The following is an 18951-nucleotide window of genomic DNA, read 5'->3' on the forward strand; positions in this document are numbered from 1 at the left end:
CTGCAGGTTATTCTGGAATCATGTTGTTGTTCTTTTACTTAGCCTACCTTCGTTTTGGTCCAGTGCCTGCTGTGTGTTTGTGCACTGTGTACGTATGCATCTCTGTGTGTGTGTTTCTCCCTCTGTCTGCTGCAAATTCCTTTGTTTACTTGACTCTTATGAAAAGTCATAATATTTCTGGCATTCTACACATATTTTGAAAGGAATGCTTTACCCTCTTGTGTATTTATATAATGTTTTCTCTGTTCTATTGAAGGTTAAAACAGCTAAAACTAACCTTCAAAAATGGTTTGTGTTACCAAACTGACCTTAGGGAGAAATGCCATTAAAATACATAATATTTAACAGCGTTATGTTTGGTAGTGTATGTCCGAGGTTTGTGATGTTTTCCGAAGTCTTGCAAACTCTTAGTGATGGATTATTTCTCTGTATGACTTGGTAAGCCCTCTGTAGCACGGTTGGTCTGTCTTAGACACAGGGTTTGGTCATAGTTTTCCTCAGTCCACCTTTTATGGTGCTGTATTTTCCTGAGATTTCGTCTGTGCCAGCTTGTCCTTTCAGTATTGTGGTCCACTTAGGGCCGTGTTTGGAGCGGCCTGATATTGGATGATTATATAAAGGGTGCAGATGAGTTTGAGTAACATTCTGTTGGCCTCTATAGCCCCCAAATTCCTTTTTTTTTATTATTCTTTTTTTTTCTTTCAAGGGTCATTATGAAGTGCCCAGTGGGGAAATGTTTGTATGGCCTTTTCATTCAGCCGGGATTATGCAGTCTAATTTGAGTCCATCATTGACTTGCACACGCTTTTCACTCTGTTGCAGGCACTCACACACACACACATTCGTACTGCGGCTAATGATAACACAAAGTGTAAATAGAGCTAAATGTTCCTCCTCTTAAGCTCCAGGCACATTTCCAGAGACTAATACCTGCTTTATGACATGTGTAGGGCTGTTTGATGTTTATTTCATGTTTTTTCTCCATCATTTTCTAACATTGTCCAAAAGATTTTGTCTGCAGCACATGCCATCTGCATATAAATATATAGTGACCTTAGAAAGTATTTGTACACTTAAGCCACTGTTAAATATGGATGAGTGTCATTTCATTATATAACTAAATATCAATAAGCAAATGCTTATCTTTCCTTTTAAGAAAAAAGTTTGGTATGTAGTGAAATAATGCAATGACATCCAATCTTTGACATTCAAAGTGTCCAAATACGTTTTGGGGCAAATGGATTGCATTTTCTTTCAGTTTATTTAAAGTAAACTTATAAATAGTTATTTCCATATGTTTGGAGTTATTTTCTGTTTTTTTCTGATTTGGGTCATCATGTAATCACTTACCACAGTATAATGGTTGTTGTTAGGTAAAAGTTGAGGCCTTGGTAATTATCTTGACTGCATCACTGTACTTGCTCTTCAGCGAAAGAGGAGAGTACGGACATCTGACACTAGTGGGTTAATGAATATTGAGGCTTGGAGTGCTTCAGAACATAAACACAGGGTGTTTATTACAGGGGCTGGTGTGTGTGTGTGTGTGTGTGTGTGTGTGTGTGTGTGTGTGTGTGTGTGTGTGTGTGTGTGTGTGTGTGTGTGTGTGTGTGTGTGTGTGTGTGTGTGTGTGTGTGTGTGTGTGTGTGTGTGTGTGTGTGTGTGTGTGTGTGTGTGTGTGTGTGTGTGTGTGAGAGAGAGAGAGATGGGTTAGCCAAGTATTCCGTGAGGTTGTGATGATCAGAAACTGTAAACACACCCCTGAAAAAGAAGGAAAAACACATGTGGACAGGCTGTGGATGGAAAACGCCCTCAGATTGAGCTCTTTGTGAGCAACCTGTGAAGATGTCTTAATGCTGAGGTAATGTGAAACTGATAGAGGAGGGTTAACACATTCTGCTCAGCTGTACAAAGACAAGCAAAAGATCTGAGATAAAATAACGCATCAAAAGCACAGCCTTCTAAATAACCCCCATGTACTATATCACAAATGTGTTTGTGTTGATAATGTCATAATGACAAAAAAACGAAGTTTCTGAAGCTCTTGAATGAATGTGTGTTGAATGTTGAATGACATATGTGGCATTTGTTTGATTATCACAGAATTTAAGGTTAAGTTTTAAAAACAATAATGTTAATTGGAGTTACATTAATGCACTTCTATGAGGTCTTTTAGAGGGTTTATAAGGAGACATGTGAAGCACGTGTTTTTGTAAAGCACTTGAATATATTACTAATATTTTATTATTAATATATATTATTAATATTTTACTGAGTTAAAATAAATTTATTTGATCCTTAAAGTATTCTAAATTGTCCATTTTTAAGATGAGACTACCTTTTTAGTTGTATAAGCATCTGGTTATGCATTAATGATGTAATGCCATTGGCTGGAGTTTATTCCATGTAAATAGTAATGTTTGTGACGTCAAAGTTGAAGGATTGGATATAACAATGCATAAAGTAAGCGATTCTATCAAACTAGTTTCATGTTAGGCTATATTTTTAAATCAGTGCATATTGTAATGTTGCTTCCAGTGCAGTGCCTTGCCCCATAGATTTCCATTGTAAGTGCCTGTAAACACAATTTTATATTTCAAATACAACTGATGGAAAAGGCTTGCTTGTTTCAGAAGAGATCTCAACAAAGTCTCAAACTGTACTCCGTTTGCCAAAAAAAAAACAAAGTCTGCAGTCAAAAGTCGTGTGTGTGTGTGTGTGTGTGTGTGTGCGTCTCTGCTCCTTTATCAGCGCCTGTGCCGAGTGATCCTGGGCAGACAGGAAGCTGGGGAACAGAAACAGGAAGTTGTTGTGGTTACTAATATGTTTGATGAGATGCAGAGGCTGGAATGTGCCGCTCTGCTCGGGAGACTGTTTAGAAACAAAGTGCCAGGCGTGAGACAGTACACACACACACAAACACACACACTCCAGACGACTGTGCTGTGTTTGCATGACTTGTCAGAGCTTTGATGCTGTTCTGGCTGTAACTGCTGCTCAGTGTCTTTAGCTGGATTAAAGGCTCAGTTAAAATGAGTGCATGTGTTTGCTGTCTGCCTTCGATTGGACTGTTTTCTCAGAGGGGACACAGTCATGTCTGTGCCGTTCTTTCTAACCGAGAGTAATTCCCTGTGTGTTCACTTCACTCAGACACTTGTGAGTCAGTGTTTTAATGTAATGCCTGGATGTCTTGGAGGTGTGTGTAGATTTTCTCACCCTTAAACTTGCTTACACTGTCCCTGCTGCTATTGTGAATGATTCATGTGTTCATGTGTCTGCTGAAGAACAAAAACAGCTTTACTAGGCTAAGCTGGTGTACTGGTTTAAGACTGGTCAAAAGGACTGTTGACTGATTTCAAAGGTCTTTTTGACACTTTTTAGCAGCTCAGACAGCAAGATTGCGAACCATTTTAAAGGGATAGTTCACCCAAAAATTAAATTCTGTCATCATTTACTCACCCTCAAGTTGTTCCAAACCTGTATGAATTTATTTCTTCTGTTGAACACAAAAGAAGATATTTGTAAGAATTGTATTGTGTAACCATACAGTTGATTGGCCCGTTCGATTTCATTAAGTTGCCAAAGCCATTATATATAACATTTTCTTTCACCTCTTTTCTGTTCCGGCTGTTGTGTTCATGGCCGTTTTGCTGTAGTGAAGGAAAAGAAGGCCACATTCCTGGTGCCTGTTTAAATGAAAACAACAGGAAAACAACTAGACCCCGTTTTGTCTTCACCTCTATTTTCCTGTGCTCTTTTGCTTGCTTCATTTACATTTAATCAGTCCTTATTTTCTCCCGCCTTTCATTTTCAAGTATCACTTTTCTTTTCTTTTATTTTACAGCCTTCCTGTCATCCATTATTCCCACCATTCCTCCCTGTCAGAGTACCTGATATCAGGGCTGAATCTCTTTTCTGGAAGAATGACAAAAATGACTTCATCCCTCCACAATGTTCCTCAGCTCCTGAGCTGTCTGCATATGGCTTTCAGAGGAGAGTGAGAGAGACATTAACAGGATGAGCCGCTTTAATGGGCAGATAACCTTCAGAATAGGACAATCATTATAAAGGTTCAAGGAATATTGTACTAATGTTTAAATAGTGTTATTTTAGTTTTTTTATTAATATTTTGAATCAAATTTTTATATTTTTGTAGTTTACATGGTAATTTTATTGTAAAATTTGAGTCATTTCATATATGTATATTATGTTCCATCCCCCACCCCCCACACAAATTTCGATGCTCAGTACTTTTTGGACAACTACCCATAATTTCACCAGAGCAGAAGCATTCACACAGGGGTCATGACCCCACGAGACATCAGGGCTGTGTTATGTCGGTTGATCATTGTGACCTGGACTCGACTTCCTCTGCTATCTGTTATCAGGAATATTGATTTCATTCCCTCTAACTTGGTTTTATCCTTTGGGATTTGATTTGAATTGCACTGATGCCCAGTATGTAGTTCTTTCCTTAATGCATTTACACATTCATGATCTGATTAATCATGGTCCTACTATTTTTATTGCTTATATTTAGATGTAAATCCCTATCCATCATCAGAAGAGGCTTCTACTGGTGTTTTCTACTGTTGGTGGTCTCTGTAAGCATGAGGGTGTGCGCATTTAGAGTTAAACTCAAGCGTTCTGTAATGCAGATGAGGGTAAAATACTGCCAGCATCAAATCTCACACCAGATTAGTTGAACTTGGGAAACGTCAAAGTGATTGGAGATGTAGGTGTTATGTAGGTGGTTTGTCAGTATGAGGGCTCACCAATCAGAACCAGTATTTTTTTTTCTTCATTTCTATAATCCGACCACCCATATCTCCATCTTAGGCTTCTTTTCTTGTTCCCCCCTAGTAACCCCCCCCCCCCCCCCCCCCCCCCCCACCTGATCAATTTTGTGTTTTGCTCTAAACTGAGGTCTCTAACTCAATTCTTCAGCATCCGTGTGATAGACGTTCGAGAATGCGTGTTACACTTATTTGACAAAATTCCTCATGTTGCCCCCTCTCGAAATGAAACTGTTTTTGAAGGTCACTTGTCATTCCGTCGACACATATCCACTCTTACTTCCGGTAAAAGAAACGCAGGATCTCAAGGCCTCATGATAATCAAACAGGTGGTTTATCTCCGAATCTTGTGTGTAACCACGGCCTGAATTCAGACATTTGTAATTTGAGAATTACACCATGTCTACACTGGATGCGACACGGCCGCAACAGCTAGAAGCTGTCTACACTGGACGCGACAAAGCGACTGTTGCAAATGCATTTGTCCTTCATATGAAAAGTATTGCAAGTGCTTGGTATACGGCATAAATAGGAGGCATCCGTTTACTTCCGAGTATTTGTCGTGTCGCACCGCTCGCATCCGGTGTAGACACGGTGTTATTAGTGGTTTTCTCTTGCGTATTACTTGTTTTCAAGTCTACGTTTTTCTTCAAAAGGTTATTTATATATATATATATATTGTTTTATTTTGGCTTCAGTTTTACTAAATCTGGACTAAGAATAGTTCTTTCACCTCTCTCTCTCTCTCCCTCTGAAGAGAATCATAAATAAAGTTTTGTCATTTTATTCTTTTGAATAAAATGACACACATTAATGTGACTTAGACTACTTTTAAACTAACTTATTGTTCATTATTATGCATTATTTTGCTATTTTAACTTCAAAGTGCGAGTTTGAAAATTAAAAAAAAACAGCAGATGGGCTTGTCTTGTGTGTTTGTTTGTTTTGTTATGAGTGGTAGGGTGTGTAAGAGCTTCAGTATGAGAACAGGGTCACAGAATGATGCAGTTCACCCTTTCCCATGGTACATCTGGCACAGCTCCAGTGTTTGTGTGTTGATTTGTTTATCTTCCATGTAAGCCTTCTGCATTGCACTGATTTATTGAGATGAACTCAACGCATGGAATTGAAGAGAAATGGAGAGGGGAACAAGAAAAGAAAAGGGCAATTGTAACTGTCATGGTGTCTGTTTATTGAGAGAAGTATCACTCTTAAAGTTTGGCCACATTTATTGTTGTTCGACTAATTTGAAAAAAATGCTGCAATTATTTATTTATTATAAATTATTTAATATGAAACAAATAATAAAATTACGTAAAATATACATTATATATATATATGCATATGCATGTTTATATTTAAATGTTTGCATGTATATATATATATATATATATATTAAACAATTTATATTACATATAAATAAATAAGTGTTTTACATGTAAATAACACATTTTTCTTAAATATATATACATGCATATTTATTTATATATATATATATATATATACATATATACACAAAATAATTAAACACATATATTATGTAAATATGAACTTTTATTTTGGATGCGATTAATCATGATTAATCGTTGCCCAGCACTAATATATATACACATATATACACACACACACACACTAGAGATGCACCGATTACAATTTTCTAGGCCAATTCTGATTTCTGTTTTTTCATTGAGTTTGACCTGCCGATACCGATTTTAGCCGATTCCGATTTCATTTTTTCTAACCACTTTACAGCACACACAAATATTTATTTTCTATCTTTTCTTTAATAGAACATTTTACTTTTTGCATAGAACTATATACTCCTGGTGTGGGAAATTCACACACATCTTAGGTGCAGTGTTATGGAAGAATTGTTTCCTTCTTTTCACATCCAATATCCAACTAAAATAAATTGATATATTTAGCAAACTAAACATCTGTATGAAAGCAGGTAATGGCAATAATATAATAATATATAAATAACAAATGAAAATAAAATAAATATAGCCTTGCACACACACAGGCCTATTGCAATCACTTGTACATCAATGGCAAGTTTTTCTTTAGCAAACAGAAGCTTCACCATTGATCACGCGCTGCTCCTGCTTGACGCTCACGCAACGCTCCTTCTCCGGTGAATGCACTCATTGATTAACAACATGCACGCCGAAAGAAAAAAAAAACGCGCTGCTCACTCTTGCGGTGTGAGCCGGCCGTAAATCACAAGGTTCCCAACATGTGCGTTCCTTGTGCACGTGTGATACCGATGTTGCGCGATGTTAATCATGCGGAGCCCGAATGCATTTGACCGGCATTAAATAAAAATATAATATTAATTAGACTCTTTATCCACAATACCTTTGTAGTGATGTTTAACTGTTCAGATGACCAAATATTATTCTAAAAGATTGACTTTATGGGTGATTTTTACCTGTATACATGATGCTAGGGTGATGGGTGTTTACTAGGGTGTTCTCATATTTAGTCATATTTAGGTGGTTTTAAAAAGAGTCCTGCACCCACAAGTTTAAAAAAAAATTGTCTTGCAAGTGGAAATAATCAAGTAACTAACAGCTTTCCACAACAAGCTGCATGGTTCAAGGTATCATTTTTGTCCATGACCACAAATGGTAAGCATGCCAAAATTTCATTCTTGGGGTTAGAGGTTTAGAACAACCCCTCAATCTGAAGTATGAGCACAAATATATAGTGATGTTTGCTTTAACAAGCGCTACTAATTATTATTGTTATGTCATTATATCAGCTTTCTTCTTTCTTTGTCCCTAGTGTTTTATACTCTGTCAGTTATAACTTTGCTTTCTCTGTCTCTCATTATGATGGTACCACCCTCTGTAATTACAGTGTTCTGTTTGCTTATGCGGGAGAGAATGGTTTATCCACTTTCTGGGGTTCTCTAAAGAATCACTGCTGCCCGTCTAATTTATTTCTTGTCATTGGACTTCTGTGTGTGCGGTTATTAAAAAAGCATATTTGTCTGTCATCTTAGGGAACAAAGACAAAATGCATGATTTATGACTGTGCTATTTGAATTTTGTGTATTTTAATCAGCTATCTTCTCCATGTTGTGGTTCTTTTCCCTTTTTATAAACCCGGAATACTGGAGCTGTGTGTGTGATGTGGGTAAGACATCCATATTTCATTATTTTCCACTTTGGATCAGTGTTCTCCACAAGTTTGGACAACATGGAAAAGAACCACCTCTTTTGCATAAATTCTATTTAGAAAATCACAAATGTCTTTGTGGAATCTTCAGGAATGGAGCAGTGTTTTTGTTTTAGAAACTGAGCTTGTTTACCTTAATCAATTTCAGTTTTAGAAGAATTTGATGTAACTTGGGAATTTGACTCTTGTATAACTTAGTTATTTGGATTTCATGTGGATTTATCTTGATTGTTACACATCAACAAGATGGTATTTACATCTTACATTTACATCTGCCCTTCAAAAGTTTGAGGTCAGTAAGAATTTTTTTGAGAAATTATAGCTTTTATTCAGCGAGGACGCATTAAATTGATCAAAAGTGTCTGAAAAGACATTTATAACGTTAAGGAAGATACTTATTCCAAATAAATGCTGTTATTTTGAACTTTCTATTCATCAAAGAAAATGTATCTTGGTTTCCACAAAAATATTAATCAACACTACTGTTTACAATATTGATCTTAAAAATGAATGAGCAGCAAATCAGCATGAATGGTTTATGAATGATCGTGTGACTACAGACTGGAGGAGTGATGCTGAAAATTCAGCTTTTAATTACATCATTAATTACATTGCAGGATCATTCCATGTCAATTAACCAAATCTCAGAAACTTCCCAGACTCAAATTTTTTATTTTGTTAATATTTTTTCTGAAGACAGGCCAACATAAATAAATTGCAGGGGGGTAAAAATGACTTTAGAAAGATGGCATCATCATCTTTTTATTTTTACACAAAGATTAGTAGGTCTATTAGTAAAATCTGTTGAATTTAGAAATGTTTGTTGCATTAAACGGCAATGGTGACAGTTCAAAAAAGCACTTCTTATGTTGTTTTGCCCGAAGTTTGCATGCCTGTAACTCAAGAAGTATTAAATATATCTTAATATCACTTTAGATTCTGGTTCGTCACAAACATTTCTTTAGGTATCTTAATTTTCAAGGCCAAATATGGTTCAATCCCGAGATATGGGGATCTTAATGCGGTTCCATGAGTAAATTGTTCAATTGCACACATTTTTAGTGGTCGAAAAACCAAATGTGGGTCAGTTTGCACACAGCTGATACTTTTTCCTTTCAATGTGAAATATCTGAAGATCAAATAATGTTGAAACTAGAAATGTATCTCGGCAATTGCATAAAATATATACGTGTCTGAATGCCATGAATATTCTTTTTCCAAAGTTTGCGTGTCTGTAACTCTAAAAGTGATAAAGTTTTCTCAATGTGATTTTAGATTCTGGTTCAAACTTTTCTTTAGAAATCTTCATTTTCAAGGCCCATATATGGTTCAATCCCATTGATATGGGGATCTCAGTGCGGATCCATGTTCAAATTTTTTTTTTTTTTACTTTAAAGGGGAATGTCTAAAGAATAAATAAAGTTGAAACTAGAATTTTAATCTTATTTCCTTATATCAAAACAGTTGCATACAACACACCTCTCTGAGTGTCAAAAATACAAAGAAATGGTTAAGTTGAGGCACCTTAACTTGGTCTCAAAAGTGTATTTATGAGAATCTATATTTGAATCAGTTTCAGGGATAATTGGAAGAAGGGATTTTGTCCATTTTTACAGCTTCTGAGGCTACCAAGAGTTCAAATACACAGTATTGCAACTTCACGATACCGCATTGACATCCCACTATCTTTGGGATTGAACCATTTAGGACCTTAAAAGATTCCAAAAGAAAATTTTATTAAGAATTAGAATCTAGAAGGGTATTAAGATACATTATTTGTTCTTTAGATATTTCTCTTTAAAGAAAAAAGTATCAGCTGTATGCAAAGTGACTCACATTTGTTTTTTAACCACTGAAAATGTGTACAATTTACCAATTTACTCATGGAACCGCATTAAGATCTCCATATCCCTGGGATTCAACCATATTGGGCCCTTAAAATGAAGATACCAAAAATAAAAGTTAAGGAAAGATGGCAGGATCATTATGCTTAAGTCATTTTTACATGACATTTAATATTTTGGCTTTCTTCTTCATTTATGAGATTTTTCTTTCACCAGAAAGAAAAAAGATCAAAATCAAAAGCCGAGGACCTCTGGTTGAGTTCAGACGGAATGAGCCTGCAGTCTTCGTTAGCATAAGAGACTATCAAAAACAAAAATCTTACCAAACCCAAACGTTTGAATGGAAGTGTACTCTATATTTATTTGTCTGTTAATAAATCGCAGCTATGATACATTCTGAGTGTGACGGAGTTGACGGTACAATGAAACCCGTCCTCGTCCTTCAAGCGTTTCCTCATTGGCGTCCGAGCCCACTTGCTGTCCCTCACGGACAATGCATGTACTGTAGCAGGCCAGGGCATAAATGAGCATGTGGGCTCCAGGGCCTTCAGAATGTGGGTAGACCGGAGAGGCAGTCCCTCTCTGACTGACACATTCACATGCATACCAACTCGGTCTTGGCAGGACAACATGGGCACATCTCAAGATCAAACTCGTAGACTGTGTGCCAAATTTAAGGAGAACGATCTAGATCTCTGCGCCTGCTCTCTCTGTCTCACTCTTTGTTCGGGTTTAATGGCGTCAGTGAGGCGGTTTAGAGGGGCTTCACGTTTCTATGGTGATGGCAGGAAAGACTACAAGACCTCAAGTCCCTTCTCTAGGAAGAAGGTTCTGGAAAAGTGTAAAGACTGCAAAAATCAGGCAGGTTTTTCATTCATGGTTTGCATTCAAACATTGTTTTTTTTAACTATTATTATTATTATAGTCTGAACATTGTCTATTGAGAAAATAGAGCTTGGTAGAGTTAATTGACTGTCCTCTGCGTTGCTATCAACCAATGGTGCCATTTTGGGAAGGGACTACTTGTTTGAACGACCAATGAAAGATGGAGGAAGTGTTTTGGAAGTAGTAATGTAGTACTTTTGCAGGTTTGTTTGGTATCGCTTCACCTTTAATGCTGGTAAAGTTGAATGTATGCTCAACTTTTGTTCCTTTTAATTGTTTCATTTCATGAAATAATCGTCAAGCTAGTAGTTTTGTTTTAGATTACTTCTCACATGAGTTGGTTATACTGTATGCTTTCAACAGGCCATAATAGTAGGAGTAACTGCAAGGATAACGTCACATGCTTGGAACTTTAGCATGATTGGAGGCTAACGTAACACTTCAGGAACTGTTAACGTTGCTGTGGTATAATTATCTGTGTTTGGGTTTCACAACGCGTTAAGGGTGGTCCGGAACTGAATTTGCGCAGCTTTTTAAAGTGATGTTTGACAGTCCTGAAATAGACATTCGGTTTGTTTTTCCTTTTCAGACTCTGCTCTTTCTCCAATATTAGAACCTTAATATAGACAAAGAATGCCAGCAAAAATGTTTCTAAATCAGACATGCGCACGCTTAAAGAGCTGGATTTTGGTGCTTGGCTGGCTGGCATAGATTGGGCCAGGGCCACGACCCCTCGTTGGCTGTCCCTCCTCTGAGGTTTAGTCAGTCAGTCAGATGAATGCCTGGAAATTGGGTAGTTTGAAGGTTGTGTGCCCAATGCTTATCTGATCAGTTTCAGTAAAATAAATTCCAACATTATTACTTCACTCACTTGTATAAAAAATAAATAAATATAGGCTATAGGTATATCTTTTTTGCATTGTGACAGTCTTTTCATGACAATTAAAGTGGTCCTTGATTATGATTTCACTTTTTTAAATTTTATGTTTGAGCATAAACAAAGTTTAAGACAACACAAGGCAAGACAACAAAATGATATCATCCTGTATAAACCCCTTACAATTTAAGTAGTATTTCATTTAGTTTGTGCATTACAATAATGTTTTTTTTTTTTTGCATTTTGCATCAAAATTGGGAGGTGAATGTAATTAATTGTCATAAAATCAGTAATAATGTGCAAAATCGTAATGATTCCCTTTCTTATTTTTTCATTCTGAGGTTTAAATAACCTTGACTAGTTCTTGACAGGTTTACAGATTCACACAAGAGTGTAAAGAATGCTTAAAAGAGTTGAACATGTGGATTTGCATAATCTAAGATCGCATTTATACATTTGTGTGTGCGAGTGAGTGCGCATGTCGAGAGAGGTGAACCATATGTCCTCTGGCTGGACTCTCGGGCCGGGGTCCCACGTCATCAGCACGACCCGCAGATCAGCCTTCATCAATCATAATAGCCTCAATTACCCTCCTAATGATGATTGTGATAATGGTAATGACCGCTGATTCCAGAGTCTTCGGAACGCAGGAGAGGAAACAGAGGAAGACAGGTGGTCGGAAGCCAGGAAGTGCACAAATGTTGCGTTCAAAGAGAAAAAAGTGCAGTTGAGATGACTGCTGGAGGACACTGGGAAAATCATGCCATTATGTCAAGATTGACCTCCTATGAATGAGGAGTCTGTGCCGGTAGGGCAGGTAATAGAAGCCTGAGTTTGGGATTACAGGGTGTGTGTATGCGTCTGTCTGTCCAAGAGCACAAATAGGCTAACTTCAGAGTTACTCCGGGTTCATCCTGGAGGAGGATTTTATAGCTCAAAGGTTGATTCTATATATCTCACGAGATTTAATGCAGTTCTCGTTCATGCTTGGTTGAAGTATTAACTTTATCTTGCATGTTTGTTTACAGTGAGAAAATCGAGCTAAAGAAATGTGGAGCGCACCTTTAGAAAATTTTGATGGGGTGGAGTTCATATTGAGATGCATAATTTGGTGTCTTGGCAAATTTGAGATCAGATTAAAATGTGAAAAGTCTCAGTTTTGTTCTCCAATTTTTCCTTTTTTTTAAAGATTGTTTTCCCTTACACAAGCTCTTTATTCTCTCTTTCTCTTTATTGATTTATTACTTGCTTATTTTTTATTTAAAAAATAAGCCTATTTCAGGAATTTTTTGCAAAGTACAATTAAGCATATTTTTACATAATACAGTATTTATTGTATTTCAGTAAAAAATACTGTAACAGTATTTATTATTTTTATTATAATACTTTAATACCTTACACAGTGTATGTAATGTTTCATTGTTTGTTTTTTCAATACAGCATTGATAATGAGATGTTTTGTATGTTGCATGAAAATTGACAGAATTAATTAACTGTCATACAAATAATTGTCATAATGCACAAAATCAAAATGGTCATATTTACTTTTTTAATTATGGGCTGAAAAAACAGCCTTGGTCTGTTCTTGGGAGGTTTAGAGATTATTTTCTTCTTCAGAAATAGTGGAACGGACACAGCTGCAATAATATGTTTTCTTTTTTCCAGCAACAGCTTTTCCCCTTTTTTTCCCCACTTACACATCTTAAATTGTTCACTCTTCACTCTCAAGTTATGTCTCCTGTTTGGTTGTGTAAGAAAGCTCAATGCCAAGTACATTCTCTTGTACATGTCGCATATGATCCCACATTTAGTGTCTCTGGGAATGAAAACGAATGACGATCTTGTCACCGTTTAACCTTTTTCTCAGATTGTTCAACATGCCTGTTTTTCTGGCAGCAGAAAGATGGAATATTAGATGACATCAGCATGGAGCTCTTCAAGTTGTAACAGGAGACGAGGTTATTAGCCATTCAATTTAAGGGACACTCGAACACAACTTATGCCGAGAACACCAAAGGATTTTCACAGTCCCAGACTAAAGACCGGCAGTCTTTAGGAATCTTACTGGAGTCTCAACGCGCTCCCGTCGTCTCGATTGTTAAATGTGAGGTGATAATCTGCAGTCGGCGACCCGATTTATGCCAGTCTTTCTCTAGCCTTTCATATCAAACATGTTTGATATTATCGCAAGTCTTTAGTCTGAGACTAAAAACTGTGAACCCAAGTCTTTAGATGTGAGCTGATAATCTTATAAAGTCTTTTCTAAATCTTTTCAAAGTCTTTAGGTGTACAGAAAGCATTAGACGAGACATTTTTATCATAATTTTTCTCTGCTGTTCTCCAGCTGAATCCTTGTTTTATAGCTTTTGATTGGCATAAAGCCATCACATCCAGAATTTGTACATTCCTAGTAATGTTTTTCTCGGGATCTTGTGTATGAATAGGAAGTTAGTTGAGTTTGGCACAAGCCTCCAGATGGGAACGTCAAAGTTACTGCCACCACCAGCAGCCTCTTCCTCCCCCTCATCGGAGGAACTATCCCGTCCATTTATCTCGACCTATTTTTATCCTTCGGGCCTGTTGTGTCGTCAGGCCTACATCTGGTTCTCATTCGTAGTTCTCATTCCATAAAAGACAAAGTTGCATTTAGCGAAGGGACTGCAACAATATTTTTTCCCACTCTCTCCTCGCTCTTTTATTCACACATTCACTCTTTTCTTAGGATTGTGTGATTCGAAAGTCAGTTTGCATGGCTGATAAACTAGGGATGCAAATGTGTCACCTTGAGGCAGAAATCGCTGTTTTGATTTCAAAATATAATGTGCATTTGAAAATGCAACATAAGTAAGCCGTTATAAATGTTTATTAATCTGTTGTCGACAAAAGAGAAGCTTAACGGTCTCCCTGCATTTTTCTGACAAAATTAAAGCTGTATGGTTTAATGTTTGAAAGCAAAGAAATTAAAACAGCCAGGGTTATTTAGATATAGGCTACAATATATTGTAATTTTACTGTTGTTCTGTAAAATAAAATATCATTATAAATAGTTTTTTATTTTATTTTACTACACAATAGTATTATTGCTATAGATGGGTGTGAAGTAACGAATTACAAATAGCCTACTCATGTTACTGTTATTAAGTAGCCAAGGTTAAGTTTTTTTTTGAAATTGTACTTTTTTGAGTAGCCATTTTGAAAAATGGTGTAGGCTACTTTTACTTTAGTAGCCTACATTTTAAGTGATGTGGTACTTTTACTCCTCTGTTTTCCTTCCGTTTGTGGTCATTACTCGTTATGCTTGTTCTAAGTTTTTATTTTTATCCATTTAAAAATAAAATGGATATTAATTTAACGTGATAAATGGATAAATTTAACGTGATTGGATCGAGCAATCGGATTTGATTTCCACGTGTGGGCGGGTATGAAACGCCCCTTTCCGCTGATTGGTCAACCAAAGATCAACCCGTGCCGATTTCAGTTCCTCCACAGTTCAGTGCAGAAGAAGTAATGCTAAGTAATGCTAATTTAAGTAATGCTATTGCAAAATAAAGCCGCAGAACCGTTGCACTGCTCACTGGACAGTGCTGTTCATTAATGAATCTGATTCTTTGAACGAATCGCTTGAGTGAATGATTCAATGTCCCATATACAGTCAATTGGTTCATTCCTGAATGAATTAGCGTTTTGAACGAATCGGTTGAATGAATGACTCACTGACTGACTATTAAGACAGTTAGCCTACGTGCTGCCACCTACTGGGGGGTTTACTCTCATAATCTAAGTATTGTTTCATTTTGTCATTCATTTCATATTTCGAAAGGCTATTCAAAATATAAAATTTAGCTTATTGTCTTATTATTCTAATTGAATATGTCGATTAAATTTCCGAATTTTTCATAAAAGATGACAAATATATTTAAAAACATTAGAATAATTGCCCTTATAAAGGTAAAAAATTATTATAAGCTATTAAAGCTATAAGCTATTAAAAACAATCAAACAACAACCAAAAAAACACATAGAATAACAACCAAAATAGATGCGCTGTGATAGTCACCTGACATTGATACAAAATAATGTAATCTATCTATCATATTTCAGCTTCATTCCTTGTCCAAAACTCAGTGCGCAGTCAATAATTTATGACTGCTGCATATTTACACTTGGATACTGCGCGTTTCGCTACAATGTAACTGCATCTGCGCGCTGTCCAGTGGGTCACCCAGCTTTGAAGTAGGCTAATGATGGGTAATGTGGGTACAGATACGAGACAATCTACATAATTAGCTGAAATAATCAGCTATATTTCTCTAGTGTAGGTTGTCGAATCCATACCTAAGAAAACCCTTTCTAGGCCCTGCCCAGCGCGATTTGTGTCAAAGCATTAGTCCGGTTGTTGGATGAGAGAGAGTTTATTTGTAAAAAACACTTTAAGAATCCGTCCAGCAGCGGAGGAATGTTATTCTGCACAGAAATGTGGAAGAACAGAAAGCAGCACGGGTTGATCTTTGGTTGACAAATCAAAGGGGTGTTTCATGCCCGCCCACACGTGGAAATCCATTCAATCCATTTATCCATTTTCTATCCCTGAACATAAAAATATAAAACTCAAGCCGAATTCTCATTTTTTAATTTTTTTGGGAAAAAACTAAAAACTAGGCTAATAAATGAGCCGTTTTCTAATTTTTCAACTTTCAATATTAAATTGAAAAACGAATGAACGCAACATACACACGGACCCAATTGGTCTTGTGACTGTCGTCAAATCAAATTCTGCATAGAAAACTTTAACCGCTAGCCTATCTGCTGTTCCTCGTGGCTACTATGGTGGCTAATGTGGAAGTGCATTACTCAAGCATCAATTCAATTCAAAGATATCAGCGCCTTCCTTTAATATGCAAAGGTACATTTCTGCTTACTCAATGATCTTTATATTAGCTAGCCTATCTACAGGCCTGGCATTTGGTGTGAGGTTGGGGATATTGCATAGGCTACAGTGTAAACACCCTCAGGTGCTACGTTCATAATATGCGCGTATGCGGTGAATTCCAGCTCCCATTTACTTCATTTAAGGCCGTGTCCACCAAAGCGTTTTTAGTCCGCTGAAAACGCCTAGCTGTGGGCGCTCAGAGCGTTTTGGCAGTGCAGCATTTTCTTTTTTTTCTTTTTTTTCTTTTTTTGTTCAGTTGAGACACTTTGCTTGTTATGATATCCACGAAAGTGTTACTAGTATCTCATTTCACACATATTTTGTTTCTGTGTTGATTCTATATTAAAATGTCGATACATGTAACGTGTTTTCTCTGGCTCTTGTTTTAAATTAGTTTGTTCCGTTATTATGCTTGTTGTTGTCATCTGTTGACGTTGAACAAGCAGAATGTGGCGGTTGGTCGGTGTGATTTGTCCCGCCCCTCCTCCACTGTGATTAGATGGTTGGGTAAAAAGTGACAGTGAGCGCTGCGTTTTACCCTATGGTTTTACCCCAAAGTTGAACATTCTTAAACTCTCGGCGACCAGTAAAAAACGCCAGGCAGTGGCGGTTCTAGACCACTTCAACTGGGGGACCAAGCTGGGGCCAGATGTACTGTTAGAGGGGCCACGAACCACGAACGCCGTGCTACATCCTGGTCGATAGTCAGCTCACGTAGCACGGCGTTCGTGGTTCGACTGGTCGAGACTGTTTTCCAAAGATGGCTCCTGCCTATATACGCGAAGTGTACTGTCTTTATAAAGTATCTTCTTAAACTGTCTGTACACTTACAAAGTTCTCAATGCTTCGGTTTGCAGGTAGAGACTCTAATTTATGCTACCATGTTAGTGTGGGGCTATTTTGTACCTCATTAGTGGTATTAACTAGCGATCTTTATTTTTACTTATTCGATGCCCCATACACTAGCGTTATAAGCTAATCTGTGGTTAAACTAAAACTAACGTTAAAACTGGGTACATTCGATTATCATGAAAACGCATCACAGAAAATGGTCGACACCGTAACCATGTGTTATTTAGCCCGAGGTTCATTTTTGGCTGGAATTGCACTTTAAATAAGAATTAATTTTAATCAGAAACAGATTAATTTCAGACACATTTATTATCATTAGCCTATAAATCACCTATAAATCAGCTCGCTGTATGGTTCCAGAGACATGGCTCTTCTCATTCAGCACTGTGGGAAAAATATAATTTCCAGGTTCTAATTTGGCCTTAGACAACCAGTAAAATCTACACTTTTACCATATTAATTTGGGAATATTTTAAATGTTTAATAAAGGGGCAAAAAGTCATAAACAAAAATCTGAAAATACGTCAATATTTATTTTTCTGCGCATCATTTGGTGTCACAAAATGTGTGGGTTTGTGTTCCGCGTTGCCACTGTCTAATAATGGATGCAAAAAAAACAACAATAGCAAAAAAACAGTTTTGTAAAAATGATTTCACGTGCTCCACATTTACAGACATCCCAGGACTCCCGGAACTTCCGGGAGTCTCCCGCATATTGATAGCGGCTCCCTGATGCCCGCAAATTAGTTAAAATATCCCGGAATCTAGAGCGAGCGAGCGAGCAAGAGTGTGCATGCGTGCAAGACAGAAGAGACTGTGCTACGAACCGTGTAGCGCGTGCACGGCGGAGAGGGAGAGAGCGGACCTTGCGTGTGTGCCACATGAAGCTTGTTGTCACAGGGGCACTAAAAAGTGAACCAAAAGTGCTAACGTTAGTGTGAAAGCGCCCTTAAGCCTTGTATATACTCGACGTATGCATAAATGATCCTTGAACTGAAGTATTTCAAAGGAGAAGGCTACATTAAAAACATTTAGACGTAACATTTTCATGTTACATCCACTATTGATTAATATAGACTTAGTATATAATGCAAATACATCAAAAGTAACTGTAATTAAATTATAGATACAATAAATTATAGATTACAGAGTAATCTCTAACATTACTTTTTCAGGGCAAAAGTAACTAAATTACAGTAATTAAATACTTAGTAATGCATTACATCCAAAACTGAGTTTTACCAAATTTTCTTCCTGTGGGACCAAAATATATTTTAGTCACAGGTCAGGAACAACGAATTTTTGTTTTCGGTGAATTATCCCTTCAAGATCACTTGATTTGTCAAACCAAACTCAAGCACCAAAGAAATAGTTTTAAGATGAAAATGACTCATTTGCAGGGCATAATTTTGACTCCTTTTGATTTTGCTTTTATTCACCACAGTGACACGATTCCTGTGAAATCCCTCCTTTCATAATGCTATAGATTGTTGTTTTGGAGCACACCACAACCACCTGACCCAGTAATCCCAGCGAGCTGCGCTTATATGTGTGTGAAGGCCGGATTTCAGGTCAACGTTTGCATTC

General features: G+C 37.0%; 1 protein-coding gene and 1 long non-coding RNA gene across 3 annotated transcripts in view; one reads left to right on the forward strand and one right to left on the reverse strand.

Annotated features, from left to right (window-relative positions):
• LOC143696964 (uncharacterized) overlaps positions 1–18951 on the reverse strand; it is a 466435-nt gene that overhangs the window by 298769 nt on the left and 148715 nt on the right. The window lies entirely within an intron of this gene.
• Positions 1–18951, forward strand: part of arhgef17 (Rho guanine nucleotide exchange factor (GEF) 17) — a 103735-nt gene that overhangs the window by 5275 nt on the left and 79509 nt on the right. The window lies entirely within an intron of this gene.

This window comes from Siphateles boraxobius, unplaced genomic scaffold (assembly GCF_051911475.1).
Source record: "Siphateles boraxobius isolate OS27281-9 unplaced genomic scaffold, OSU_SipBor_1 31, whole genome shotgun sequence".
NCBI lineage: Eukaryota > Metazoa > Chordata > Actinopteri > Cypriniformes > Leuciscidae > Siphateles > Siphateles boraxobius.